This window comes from Suricata suricatta, chromosome X (genome assembly GCF_006229205.1).
Source record: "Suricata suricatta isolate VVHF042 chromosome X, meerkat_22Aug2017_6uvM2_HiC, whole genome shotgun sequence".
In the NCBI taxonomy this organism is placed as follows: Eukaryota; Metazoa; Chordata; class Mammalia; order Carnivora; family Herpestidae; genus Suricata; species Suricata suricatta.
The window spans coordinates 30194271-30208251 of record NC_043717.1 but is presented as its reverse complement, the minus strand read 5'-3'; the positions used below and the strand labels follow the sequence as shown (position 1 = coordinate 30208251).

The 13981-nt window shown below is 40.7% G+C and overlaps 1 pseudogene; it reads right to left on the bottom strand.

Annotated features, from left to right (window-relative positions):
* The window catches only part of LOC115283371, a 154519-nt pseudogene that overhangs the window by 34880 nt on the left and 105658 nt on the right, over positions 1-13981 (bottom strand).

The window sequence follows — 13981 nt, the reverse complement described above, 5'->3', positions numbered from 1 at the left end:
TGTCTCTCCCCTGTGAGCTCTCTCTCTCCTTTCTCTCTCTCTCTCAAAAATAAATAAATGAGCTTAAAACACAAACACACACACACACACACACACACACACACACACACACTGGCGAGAATGTGGGGGAAAAAAACCCTGGTGCACTGTTGGTGGGAATATAAATGAATGCAGTCACTGTGGAAAACACTATGGAGAGTCCTCAAAAAATAAAAAATAGAACTACTCTATGATCCAAGAATCCCACTGCTGGGCATTTGCCCAAAGAAAAATAAAAACGCTAATTCAAAAAGATATGTGCACCCCTACATTTATTGCAGCATTATTTACATAGCCAAGATATGGAAGCACAGTGACAGATGAGTAGATAACAAAGATGTTAGTATAGAATATTATTCAGCCATAGGAAATAATGAAATCCTGCAACAACATGGATGAAACTAGAGGATATAATGCTACGTGAAATATGTTAGTCAGAGAAAGACAAATACCATATTTCACTCATATGTGGAATTTAAGAAACAAAACAAATTAACAAAGAAAATAGAAGAGAAAAAAGACCCAAACTCTTAAATATAGAGAACAAACTTGTGGTTGCCCAAGGGGAGGTGGGTGAAGGAGGAAAGGGGGAAGTAGATAAAAAGGATAGATATAGATAAAATGGTGATCAGCACTGAGAAATGTATAAAATTGCTGAATCATTAAATTATATACCTGAAACTAATACAACACTACATTAATTATACTTGAATAAAAAATTTAAAAATATAAGAAAATAAAAAGGAAGTGTTTCTCAATAAAACTAAGAAAAATTTTTAAAAGTATGATATGGGGGCACCTGGGTAGCTCAGTTGGTTGAGCATCCAACTTCAGCTTAGGTGATGATCTCGCTGTTTGTGAGTTCAAGCCCCACATTGGGTTCTGTGCTGTCAGCTTAGAGCCTGGAGCCTGCTTTGGATTCTGTGTCTCCCTTTCTCTCTGCCCCAACCCTACTCATGCTCTGTCTCTCTCTCAAGAATAGAGATAAAAAAAAAAAAAAAAGCAAAGCATGATCGGGGTGTCTGGCTTCCTCACTCAGTAGATCATGAGACTCTTGATCTTAGAGTTGTGAGTTCAAGCCCCACATCAGGTGTAGAGGTTACTTAAAAACAAAATCTTTTTTTTTTTTACATTTTTTTTGAGAGACAGAGATAGATCATGAGAAGGAGAAGGGCAGAGTGAGAGAGGGACACACAGAATCCGAAGCAGGCTCCAGGCCCTGAGCTGCCAGCACAGAGCAGGACATGGAGCTCAAACCCACAAACTGTGAGATCGTGACCTGAGCCGAAGCCGGACTCTCAACCAACTGAGCCACCCAGACACCCAATCTTTTTTTTTTTTTAAACCATGATTGAACTGTATGCTGTCTATAAGAAATTCACTTTAGATCAAAAGATCTAGTAGAATGAACAGGAAAGGATGGAAATTTCATGCAAATTATAACTGAGATGGTTATATCAGTATCAAATAAAATTTAACTTTAACACACAAGTTGTTACAAAAAATAAAAGATGTTACATATTGAAAAAAGGGTAAATTCATCAGGAAGATGTAACAATTAAAAACATATATGTACCCAACAAGGGTCCAAAACTATATGAAACAAAATTAAAAGGAGAAATACACAGTTTCACAAAAATATTTGGAGACTTCAATACCCTACTTTTAATAATGGACAGAATAACTAGACAGAGGTTAAAAAGGAAATGGAGAATTTGAAAAACACTATGAACTAACTAGAGCTAACAGAAAAATTTAGAACACTTGACCCAACAACAGAATATGCATTCTTCTCAAGTACACAAGGGAAATACTTCAGAAAAGATCATATGTTATACTCCAAAACAAGTCTCCATAAATTTAAAAGATTGAAATCATACAAAATATCTTTTTCAATAACAATAGAATGAAACTGGAAATCAGTAACATATAGAAAACTGGAAAATTCACAAATATGTGGAAATTAATCAACACCAATGCGTTACCTAAGAAGAAATCACAGATTAGAAAGCAATTGGAAAACAAACCAAACAAACATGGTCATCTCAACTAATGCAAAAAAATTAACAAAATCTAACACTTTTTCATCATTTAAAAACTCTCAACAAACTAGGAATACAATACTTCCTCAACATGATAAAAAAGCATTTATGAAAAATCCACAGCTAGCAGCATACTCAATGTCAGAAGACTGAAAGCTTTCCCCATTAGATCAGGATCAAGACTACCATGTCCTCTTTCACTACTTCTATCCAGTACTGTACTGTGAATTTTTGCCAGAGTAATGAGGCAACCAAAAAGTATAAAAGCCAAATTGGAAGGAAAGAACTAAAACAACTCCTTTTTTCACATGACATGATCTTACATATAGAAAATCCTAAAGGATCCAACAACACTCCCAACTACACACACCTCAAACAAAGCAATAAACAGACTCTAAAAAAGTTGCTGGACACAATGTCAACATGCAAAAAAAATCACTTGTATGTCTATATACCAGCACTGAACAATACCAAAGGAAATTAAGAAAATAGTTTAATTTACAATAGTATCAAAAAGAATAAAATACTTACAACCAAATTCAGCCAAATATGTGCAAGACTTGTATACTGAGAAACTATGAAAACATTGCTGAAATAAGTGAAGCCCCAAACAAATGGAATGATATGCCATGTTCATGGGTTAAAAGACTTATTATTAAAATGGCAATACTCCCAAAGCAATCTACAGATTTGATGTAATCCCTATCAAAATCCCAATGATCATTTTTAAGAAATGGAAAAGCTGGCCCTAAAATATACATGGAATGGTGAAAGATGCCATATAACCAAAACAATCTTGAAAAAGAATATAGCTTGAGTATTCACACTTTCCAATTTCAAAAACTACTACAAAGCTACAGTATGAAACCATGTGATGCTGTCCTAAGAGCAGATATAAGGATCAGTAGAATAAAATAGAATTTAGGGTCCAAAAATAAACCCATACATCTTTGGTCAAATGATTTTCAACAAGGGTTCCAAGACTGTTAAATGGAGAAATAGTCTCTTGAACAAATTGCAACGGGGTGACTGTATACACACATGTAAAAGAAAGAAGTTGCATTCTTAACTCACACCATTTAGTTAAAAAAAACCAACTCTAAATGGATTACAAAATCAAATATAAGAACTAAAACTAGAAACCTCCAGACTGAAATGGTATTCTTCTCTTATACCATATATAAAAAACAACTTAAAATGATTAAAGACATTTATAAATATAAGACTCGAAACTGTAAAACTCCTAAAAGAAAACATAGGGGTAAAACTTTATGACATTGGTCTTGACAATGATTTCATGGATATGACACCAAAAGTAAAAATAAGTGAGGCCACATCAAACTTAAAAGCTTCTGTACAACAAAGGAAAGAATCAATAGAGTGAAAAAGCAGCCTACAGAGTGAGAGAAAATATTTGCAAACCATATATCTGATAAGGGGTTAATATCCAAACTGTGTAAGGAACTGTCACAATTCAATTGCAAAAAAAACAAACAAACAAACAAACAAAAAAAACCAAATACTCTGATCTTTTAATAGCTAAAAACTTGAGTAGACATTTCTCCAAATAAGACATACAAAGAGCCAACTGGTATATGAAAGGTGCTAAAAGTCACTAATCATCAGAAAAATGCAAATCAAAATCACTATACTATCTTACAGCTGTCAGTGTGGCTATTTTTTTTTAACACAACTGTTGAGGATGTGGAGCAACTGAAATTCTTGTACACCATTGGTGGGAATGCAAAGTGGTACAGCCTCTACTGGGAACTGTATGGCAATTCCATTACCACATAAAAACAGAACTACCACATGGACCACCGATCCCACATTGGGATCTTTATCCACAAGAAATGAAATCAGTATCTCAAAGGACATTAGAAATCCCATGTTCATTAGAGTGCTATTCACAATAGCTAACATGTAGCAACACCCTAAATGTCCAGTGATGGATGGATGGATGGATGGATGGATTTAAAAATGAGTTCTATACATTAAGTGGAGTATTATTCAGCACTAAAAAAGAAGGAAATCCTGCAATATGTGACAACATAGATGAACGTTGAGGGCGTTATACTAGATGAAATAACTCATTCATTGAGGGACAAATACTGCATGCTTCCACTTATATGAGGTATCTAGAATAGTTAAAGGAGCAAATAATTGTCATAGAAGCAAAGAAGAGAATGGTGGTTGCAAGGAGCTGGAGTGGGGATGGAGAAATGGGGAATTTCTTGTCAACAGGTACAAAATTATAGTTATGGAAGGTGAATAAGTTCTAGAGATATGTTGTACAACATTGTATTTATAGATAACAATACTGTGTTGTACACTTAAAAATCTGTTAAGAAGGTAGATTTCATCTTATGTGTGCTCGACAAAATTATTTTTGAAAAAACCTTGAAAGAAAATATAGCAGTAAATCTTCAGGACTTTGGATTTGGCACTGGCTTGTTAGTTATGACATTCAAAGCACAAGCAACAAAATAAAAAGTAATTAAAGTGGACTACATCAAAATGTAAAACTTTTGCACATCAAAGGCCCTATTAATAGATTGAAAAGACAATCCAAAGAATGGAAGAAATTAGTTGCAAATCATATATCTAATAAGGTTCTTGTGTCCAGACTGTACAATGAACACTTATAACTCAACAAAATAACAGAAACTCAATTTAAAAATTGGCAAAGGAATTGAATAGGCATTTCCCCAAGCAAGATACACAATTGGCAAATAAGCACATGAAAACTACTCAAAACCTTTGATGCAAATCAAAGCTAATTAAGATACTACTTCACACATACTGGGATGGCTATAAAATTTTAAAAAGACAATAATAAAGTTTCATGTGGAAGTAGAGAATACAGAAATCTCATATATTCTTGGGGGAATGTAAACTGGTAGAGCTACTGTGGAAATAGTACGGTGGTTCCTCAAGTAGTTAAACATAGAATTACCCTATGACCCAGCATTTATGCTTCTGGATATATACCCAAAAAGCTGAAAACAGATGTTCACACAAAAACTTATATATGTCTGTTCATGACAGCACTACAATAGTCAAAAGGTCCAAATGTCCAACCAACCAACATATCTGTCCACTGATGAATGGATAAACAAAATGTGGTAGACACTCAATGAAACATAATTCAGCCATAAAAAAAGTAATGTGGTCTAATTCATTCAACAATTTAGATGAACCTGAAAATAAGCCTCAGTGAAAGAACACAAAAAGCCATATACTGTGTGATTCCATTTATATGATATATCCAGAACTAGCAAATCTACAGAGACAGAAAGCAGATTAGTGGTTGTTAGGGCTTGGAGGAGTAACTGAATGCTTAAGGGATTTGGGTTTCATTTTTCAGTGATGAAAATATTCTGGAATTAGATAGAGATGATGATTTTATAGCACCGTGAATGTACTTATATTCCCCCAAAACCCCAAGATTTAAGTGGATGAGAACAAATCATCAAGAAACACATTCTCTGCATGGTGTCACTGTCTTCAGGAACGTAAAAACGAAGCAAAGCCGTAGAACCTGACGAGCTTTGTCACAGAGAACAGCAAACTAGCCAATAGGTACTCACTGGAAAGAAAAGCTGAAATTGGAATGGTCTGGGCTTTCCAATAGCACACAAGTACAAGGAACATATCTCAAGAAGGACCAAAGGTACTGGAGAATAGCACATGTGAACTTTCAAAACTGATGCATCATAGTTCCCTTCTTTGACAGGACTCCACAATTAGCATCATTAGCAGGAATTCAATAGGAAATTGACAAGAGAAATAAAGGAAGGGAGAAGTGATCCTCGTCCCCAGATTAAAACTGGGTCTGGATCATACAATAAAAACAGATGCAGAGAAGGTCCAAAATTTTGTTGTCCACACAAATGCACATGTGTGGCTACTGAGCACTTGAAATGTGGCTAGTCAAAATTTGATGTAATGTAACAGTAAAATATTTATCAAATTTCAATACTTTAGTAGCAAAGGATGGAAAACACCTCATTATTTTTGTATTTATTCTATAAGAAAGATATAATATTTTGGATAGATGGAATTAAAAAAATATTTTATTAAAGCTAACTTCACATTTCTTTTTAAAATTTTGATCACTAGAAAGTAGTTAATTACATGTGTAACTAGTATTATATTTCCAATGGACAGCACTCTATACCACTCAAATTTGAGAAGCCTATTAGACATATCAAGTAGAATAATCAATTAAGCAGCTGGATATACATGAATGGAGTACAAGGGAATGAGTAAGAACAAACATAAATATTTGGAATTCATGGATTTAGAGTGGCATTTAAAAACTCAAGACTAGATGGGATTCCCTAGAAACTGAATGCGTGTAGAGAAAAATGACCAGACACTAGAGCCCTAGTAATCCTAACACAGAGGTATAGAAGATAAGGAAGGTTCAGGAGAATACTAGGTAAACATAAAGAGGGAAATCTCTCAAGACCAAGTAAGAACACGTATCAAGGGAAAGGAGTGATCAACTGTATCAAATGCTTCCAAAGTTCAAGGAAGATGATGCCTAATACATTTCCATAGGATTCTGCGGTGTGGCGGTCTCCTAAGAGATGGATGATATTTGGTACTTTATTAAGGAGGGAATATGGGAAGAATTCAAAGTCAAAGGGAGGAAGAAGAGCTTGTGGCCAGCTTGGGCTGTGTAGATTTTTAGGGTGAAGACCTGAGTCAAGGGCATTGAATTAGGGCCCACACTCAGTTCAAATGCCCAGGAGACTGATTTAAAAAACTGGATGGAGGGGCAGCTGGGTGGCTCAGTTAGTTAAGCCACCAACTTTGGCTCGGGTCATGATCTCATGGCTTGTGCGTTTGAGCCCCGCTTCAGGTTCTGCGCTAACAGCTCAGGGTCTGGAGCCTGTTTTGGATTCTGTGTCTCCCTCTCTCTCTGCCCCTCACCTGCTCATGTTCTGTGTCACTTTCCTTCAAAAATAAATAAACATTAAAAAAAAATACTGGATGGAGTAGAGTGTGGGATCTCTGATTCTGTCTGCAATTCTGGCTCACTAAGAGAAAGAACCAGATCTAAGGAAGGCCTGAAATACTGCTTTCCTCAGCCTCTGGGATATGAGGTGGTGTTTTGTGGTCAGGGATACCTCCAGGAGTAAAGTGTGACTTCCTAACTATATATCCCTGGGTGCCCCTACCTCTCTGGAGCTGGGTTACAGATCTAATGACACACCCAGGCCTATCACGGACATCTGCAGTGCCCAGGGCAAAATTACAAATGGAGGCCCCTGGTCCATATCCTGGATCCCTTCTTCCATGACCAGCTATGTCCTACAACATGCAGTACTTCACACCTAACTCTGGGAGCACTTCAACCCACACTTCCAAGCTCTGCCACCCTGTGTTCCCACAAACAGTGACCACTTGGCCACTTTTTTTTTTTTTTGCCAAGATTGAGCACACCATAGGCCCAGCTCTTCCTTCCTTAAAAATGACTCTGAGAATAGGGCCTTGCTGGCCCTGAAAGTATCTCCAGGGAATTAGGGTACCTGATATATTTTCCATAAAAGTAGTAGAGTGTCTGGACCTGGGGCCCTCATCTCCTTTTACCTGTGGACTCTTAGGTCTGCATTAAATGCAGATGAGAAGGGCCTGAGCAGGGCCGTCCAAAATATGGGACTCAACACTGGGGCCCTTCTTCACCAGGTCTAATGCCAGTACTGGCCACGTAGCAGAAAAGCAAAAGAGAAGAGAGGAGAAATATGTGAAAGGCGAGAAAGGGAGTTCATTTTAGTGGTTTTATTTTTTCCATTCCATTTACTTTAATGTGGTCTCCTACCATGTTTCCACAACTTAAATGATTTAAAAATGGCTAAGTTGAGTATTATCACAGAAGTGATATGGTCAAGGCAGAAAAACAAATGGATATATATCATGTTCACAGCAGGCTGTAAGTTTATCTGAGTCTATACAAATATGTCTACACACACACATACATACTCACCCTCACATAATAGCTCACAAACTCAGTCACAAATATTTTTTACTTTTATTTTTTTAAGTTTATTTTGAGAGAGAGAATCAGTGGACGGGGGACAGAGAGAGAGGGGTACAGAGGATCCAAGGCAGGCTCTGACAACAGATAACCTGACATGGGGCTTGAACCCATGAACAGTGAGATCATGACCCGAGCCAAAGTCAGACACTTAACTGACTGAGCCACCCAGGCACTCCACAAGTATTTTTTAAATAGGATTATCCAGGGCACCAGGTGGCTCAGTCAGTTAAGCATCCTACTTCAGCTCAGGTCATGATCTCACGGCTCATGGGTTTGAGCCCCACATCAGGCTCCCTGCTGACAGCTCAGAACCTGCTACCGATTCTGTGTCTCCCTCTCTCTCTGCTCCTCCCCTGCTCACACTCTGTCTCTCAAAAACAAACAAACATTTAAAACAATAAATAATAAATAAGATTATCCATTAACCTATTTTTTCCACTTAATATTTGACCATTTTCTCATGTTAATCATTAACCTTAAAGAGTTCCCCAGCCTTCTACTTCCCACTCCTGCAGATTTCAGAAGCTCCTGTTCCCAACACAAAGACATTTTCCTTCTCTAAAAAACCAAGACTTGGGGCACCTGGGTGGCTCAGTCAGTTAAGCATCCGACTTTGGCTCAGGTCATGATCTCATGGTTCGTGGGTTCGAGCCCCGCGTCGGGCTCTATGCTGACAGCTCAGAGCCTGGAGCCTGTTTCCAATTCTATGTCTCCCCCTCTCTGCCCTTTCCCCGTTCATGCTCACTCTCTCTCTCAAAACTAAACAAACATTAACAATTAAAAAAAAAAAAACAAGACTTGGGGCGCCTGGGTGGCTCAGTCAGTTAGGTGGCCAAATTCAGCTCAGATCATGATCTCATGGTCCGTGGGTTCAAGTCCCACATGGGGCTCTGTGCTGACAGCTCAGAGCCTGGAGCCTGCTTCGGATTCTGTGTCTCCCTCTCTCTCTCTGTTCCCTCCCCACCTCTATTTCTCCAGTCATCTGGATTCCCCAGTCACCTTCTCTTGTCCAAGTTGTAAATGACCTATGCTAGGAAGGTATGAAGTGCCTAAATGGGAATTTTATGGTCCTAACTCCATTTCAAATAACAGCAATGAATGATTACTCTCTGTGCCTCCTAAACAATCAACTAGCATTCTACTTTCTTTCAGCCCTCCAAATATAAAATGAAAAGTTCTGAAGATCACAATTTTTCAAATTTACATTTTGAAAAATAAAAAAAATTTTGTTAAAAATTCATTCTATGAAGATATAGTTGCCTAGAATTTTTCAAAACTGACTGAAGATATCAAGGTATAGGATTAAGAACCCCTACAGACTTCAAGCAAGATAGACACAAAGAAGACCACACCTAGAAATAGACTAAAACTGCTGAGAAAATTATAAAATGTCAATGAAATGCACACACAAAATCTAAATTAATACACTGTTTTTGCGGCCAAGAAGACTCACTAGTACAATAATACAGACTTCCCCAAATAATCTATACATTCAAAGCAATTTCAACCATACCCCAATAGGATATTTTGTGCAATCTGACAAGCTGCTCTATGATGTACTATGAAAAACTATAGGGTCATGAAATGTGAAAAAATAGGAAAATATTCCTGAAAGAGAATGAGTCTTAAGTAATATTCATGCATAAATTAAAACCTATTTCAGGGGCACCTGGGTGACTCAGTTAGTTGAGCATCCAGCTCTTGATCTTGGCTCAGCTCATGATCTCATGGTTCCTGAGTTCAAATCCCGCATCGGGCTCTGCACTGACAGGCTGGAGCCTGCTTGGGATTCTCTCTCTCTCTCCTTCTTGTTACTCCCCTACCTCCCTACCTGTGCTTTCTCTGTCTGTCTGTCTCTCTCTCTCTCTCTCAAAATAAATAAATAAGCTTAAAGAAAACCTTTTTTCATTTCAGGGCCATGTAGATCATGGGGAAAGGAAGAAAATTTAAAATTCTAATGGGTGATAGACTATCCATATGGAAAAAGGCAATAAAGTCAGAACTAAATTATACATGGAAACAAATTTCAGGTGGACTGTATTCTGTGAAAAGCAAGAGTTAAAGTATATAGAAAAAATAAGACTAACTTATTGGAGTTAGTAAAGAAGGATTTGGTTTTTTAATTTTGTTTAATGTTTATTTATTTTTGAGAGAGAGAGACAGAGAGAGAGACAGAGTGCAAGAAAGGAAGGGGAAAAGAGAGAGAGACACACACGCACACAGAATCCGAAGCAGGCTCCAGGCTCTGAGCTGTCAGCACAAAGCCTGATGCAGCGCTTGAACTCACAACCTGGGAGATCCTGACCTAAGCCAAAGTCAGAAACTAAGCCACCCAGAAGCTCCAGTAAAGGATTTCTTAATTAAAATATAAAAAGCACAAATTGTAAAGGATAGTCCAAATCAGCTGTGTAATAATTTAAAAAGTTTTGGGTATTAAATGAGAGGACTTAAAAGATTCAAGAAGTAGACCAAAAACTGGGAGAAGTGTTTGTCCCACATTAACCAGAAAAAGGGTTATTATTCATCATGTGTATTTTTAAGGCAATGAGAAAAAGGAACAAAATGCATAAATAGGCATTTTACAGAAACATAAATGCCCCAAAACAACAGCAAAAAAAGTGTTTTCTGCATACTCATTGTGGAAAAGCCAGAATGAGATACCATTTTTAAAAATTCATTGTGTTAAAAGGCAACTTGGAGAAGAAAAATTTCAGCTCAGGAGAAAGGGCAGGCCATGTGAGGGTACAGGGGGCCTGGATTTAAGGTTCAACAGCAGAGTAAGCACTGTGTGGTGGAATCAGGGGGAGGAGAGGCTTTAAAATTGCTCCTAATGATGGTTAGTGACTAGCAAAACCGTTGGAAACCTCACAGGTAACCACCAGCAGGCAAGCCCATCCACTGCAGTGGATGGATGTCCATTCCAACTTTGCTTTGGAGACTGCCCGGGGGAGGGTGGGGGGAAATCACAGTACAGGAGGTGGGGGGTGGGGGGCTATATGCCCTCTTTCGACCTGTTCTCCTGGATTGGCAGGCCTCAGGGCAACAAACTGAGGCAGTAAGGCTAGCCTAACTCTAGGAGGGCTAGGCTTGGAGTTGGACCTCAGGCAAAATCATCATTATCATGGTGGAAGGAGGAAAAGAAGCTCAAGGCAGAAAATCCAATGGGGATGGTGGGGCGCACCCCAGGAGGCCTAGGGAAGGAAGGTCCCACCACATTGCCCAGCAAAATTAAAGCAGAATATAATACGCCTGGAGACCGGGATGAGGAGGCACCAATGCAGGTGGCATTACCGCCAGGCTGGGAGGCAAGGCACAGAATCTCAGCATCATGGGAGTTTGAAGGACTCCGGGAGACAAGCCTTTCAGAGGAGAACCTAGGGAGAGAGCCAGGCCTAAGACCAGCTGGCTGCGGAGGAGAAGGATGGCAGCGGAGTGCCTCTTACCTGTGTGGCATGGCCGGTGTGCGGTGGTGGCTGAGAAGAGCTGTGTCTGGCGGGGATGCGTGGCTTCCACGGGCAGGGTGTGGCTTTGCTGGACCGCTGCCGAATGCACAGCCTGGCTGATGGTGCGGCTTCCACGCGCGGGGCCTGGCAGGGAGCCGTGGACTTGAAGAGCAGGGCCTGGGCATGATGTTGGATTCCAGACAGAACCCCAAGAGTGGTGTCTGCTGCTGGGCCAAGGTTTTGGAGAAGATGGTCCCAAAGGCTCAGAAACCTGAGTCCCGGAAGCTCCAGGAAACAGACAGTTCGCCGGAGGAGTGGACGTCTACTCCGGTGGACGTCTAGGCAGGCTCTTCTTACTGGAGTGGCTTTTTGGCATGTTTTCCCCCCCAGCCTCGATCTGAGCTCCTCCACTGACCAGGCCAAGACCCCTTGCGGCTTTTCCCGTGACGGCTAGCGGCCCAGGTGCGTGGTCTTGATTCTCGGCCGCCACAGGTGTCAGGCCTGAACGGCAACTCTCGCAGCCTGGGAGGTCAGAACGCCTCACGGCAGGCAGTTTATGCCGCGCAAGTCATGGAAATGGAGGCTTCAGTGGAAACTTTCGGAACGCCGCGGAGCACAGCGGTGTTGAGTCCTTCGAGACACGGAGACTCTCGGCAGCAAGGTTCTGGGTTGCTAGTCTTGCTGGCATCTGAGGTGGTAAAGGCGACCTCCTTCTTAGGCACTCCCTTGGGCTACGTCACCCTCCAAGGATTCAATCTGCTGCTGCTTCTCCCCTCCTCCTCCTCCTCCTCCCCTTCCTCCTCCTCCTCCTCCTCCTCCTGGTATGACTGGGCGGCCCAAAAGCAAGTTTCTCTGAAAGTGGACCGCGCTGGTAAACACTACCTCAAGTAGGGCCAGGACGAAAGGCGCAAGGAAGGGGGGGGAGGGGGCGGGCCCTGATAGAATTTTCACTTCTGATTGGTGAGCTGGATATCACATGACTTCTCTTTTCCTGAGCCTGGAGGCGCAGACCCATCTGGCAGCAAATGGGAGGGTGTGCATCACCCTGGAGCGGTCCCTGTGGATTTCCTCAACTTGAAACATAGCCCTTAAAAGTGTGTGAGTGTGTGTAGGAGGGTGGGGCTCTATATAAACAATTTGAATGACCCAAAATCAGGGTCTCAGAACCATTCTTGTGGCTCAAACTCAAGAAATCACTTGAAAGAGGGATGCCTTGAATGGCTAGGCCAGATGGGTCGCCAATTCTGCTCAAGTCATGACCTCATGGTGGTGGCACTGAGCCCCTGTTGGGCTATGCACTGAACCTGCTTGGGATTCTCTCTCCCTCTCACTCTGCCCTTCCCCTGCTCACACTCGGGCTCGCGCTCATGCTCTCTCGCTCTCTCTCCTCTCTTTCAAAATAAATAAACTTTAGGGGCCCCTGGGTGGCTCAGTTGGTTAACCCTGAACTCTTGGTTTTGGCTCAGGTCATGATCTCCTCATTATTGAGTTCCAGCCCCACAGGTGCAAAGCCCGGTTGGGATTTTCTCTCTCCCTCCCTCCCTCCCTCTCTGCCCCTTCCCTGCCTGCTCACACGCGCCTGCGCGCTCTCTCTTCTCTCGCAAAATAAATAATAAACGTTAAAAATAAAATAAAATAAAATAAAATAAACTTAAAAGAAAGAAATCACTTGAAAGAAATAGCACACTGGTCAGAAAAATAATTCCCTAAATAGGTCACCCATAAGGAATCTAGTCAGGACCCCGGGTGCATAATGACCCCAGAGGGGACAGTCCTGAGACTCCTCCAGACATCTGAATCTCCCCAGGCTGGCTTTAAAAATTGGAGGGCAGCTGAAAGAGGAGAGACAGGATGGGGCCCACACTGTGTTGGAAAAACTCAGCACGGCTGCTTCCTGTAGTTCCCAGGCATGAGAAGGAAGACAGATATTTTCCAGGAAGACTTTCTTCCTGCCCTGTGCCTCAGAGGCACAGGCAAGAATTGACTGGGTTTAAGAGTGGTTCTGCCCTTAAATATTCATTAACATTTATGTAAACTACATAGTAATCTAGTGATGGATCCATGCTCATTTATTTGACCTAGTCTTCATTCTTGGCCATACGTGTCTAATTTCTGTTAATATAAATATGTTATGATACACAGACTTGAAGTATAGTATTTGGACATTTTAGACATTACTACAAAACGGTTGCATGTTTAGTACCCAAAACAGAAAAAAGCAAATATAATATAAGAAATAGGGCTCCTGGGTGGCTCAGTCAGTTAAGTGGCCGACTTCAGCTCAAGTCATGAGCTCAATGTGGTTTGTGGGTTCAAGCCCTGCTCGGGCTCTGTGCTGACAGCTCAGAGCCTGGAGCCTGTTTCTGATTCTCTGTCTCCCTCTGTCTCTCTGACCCTCCCCCACTCAC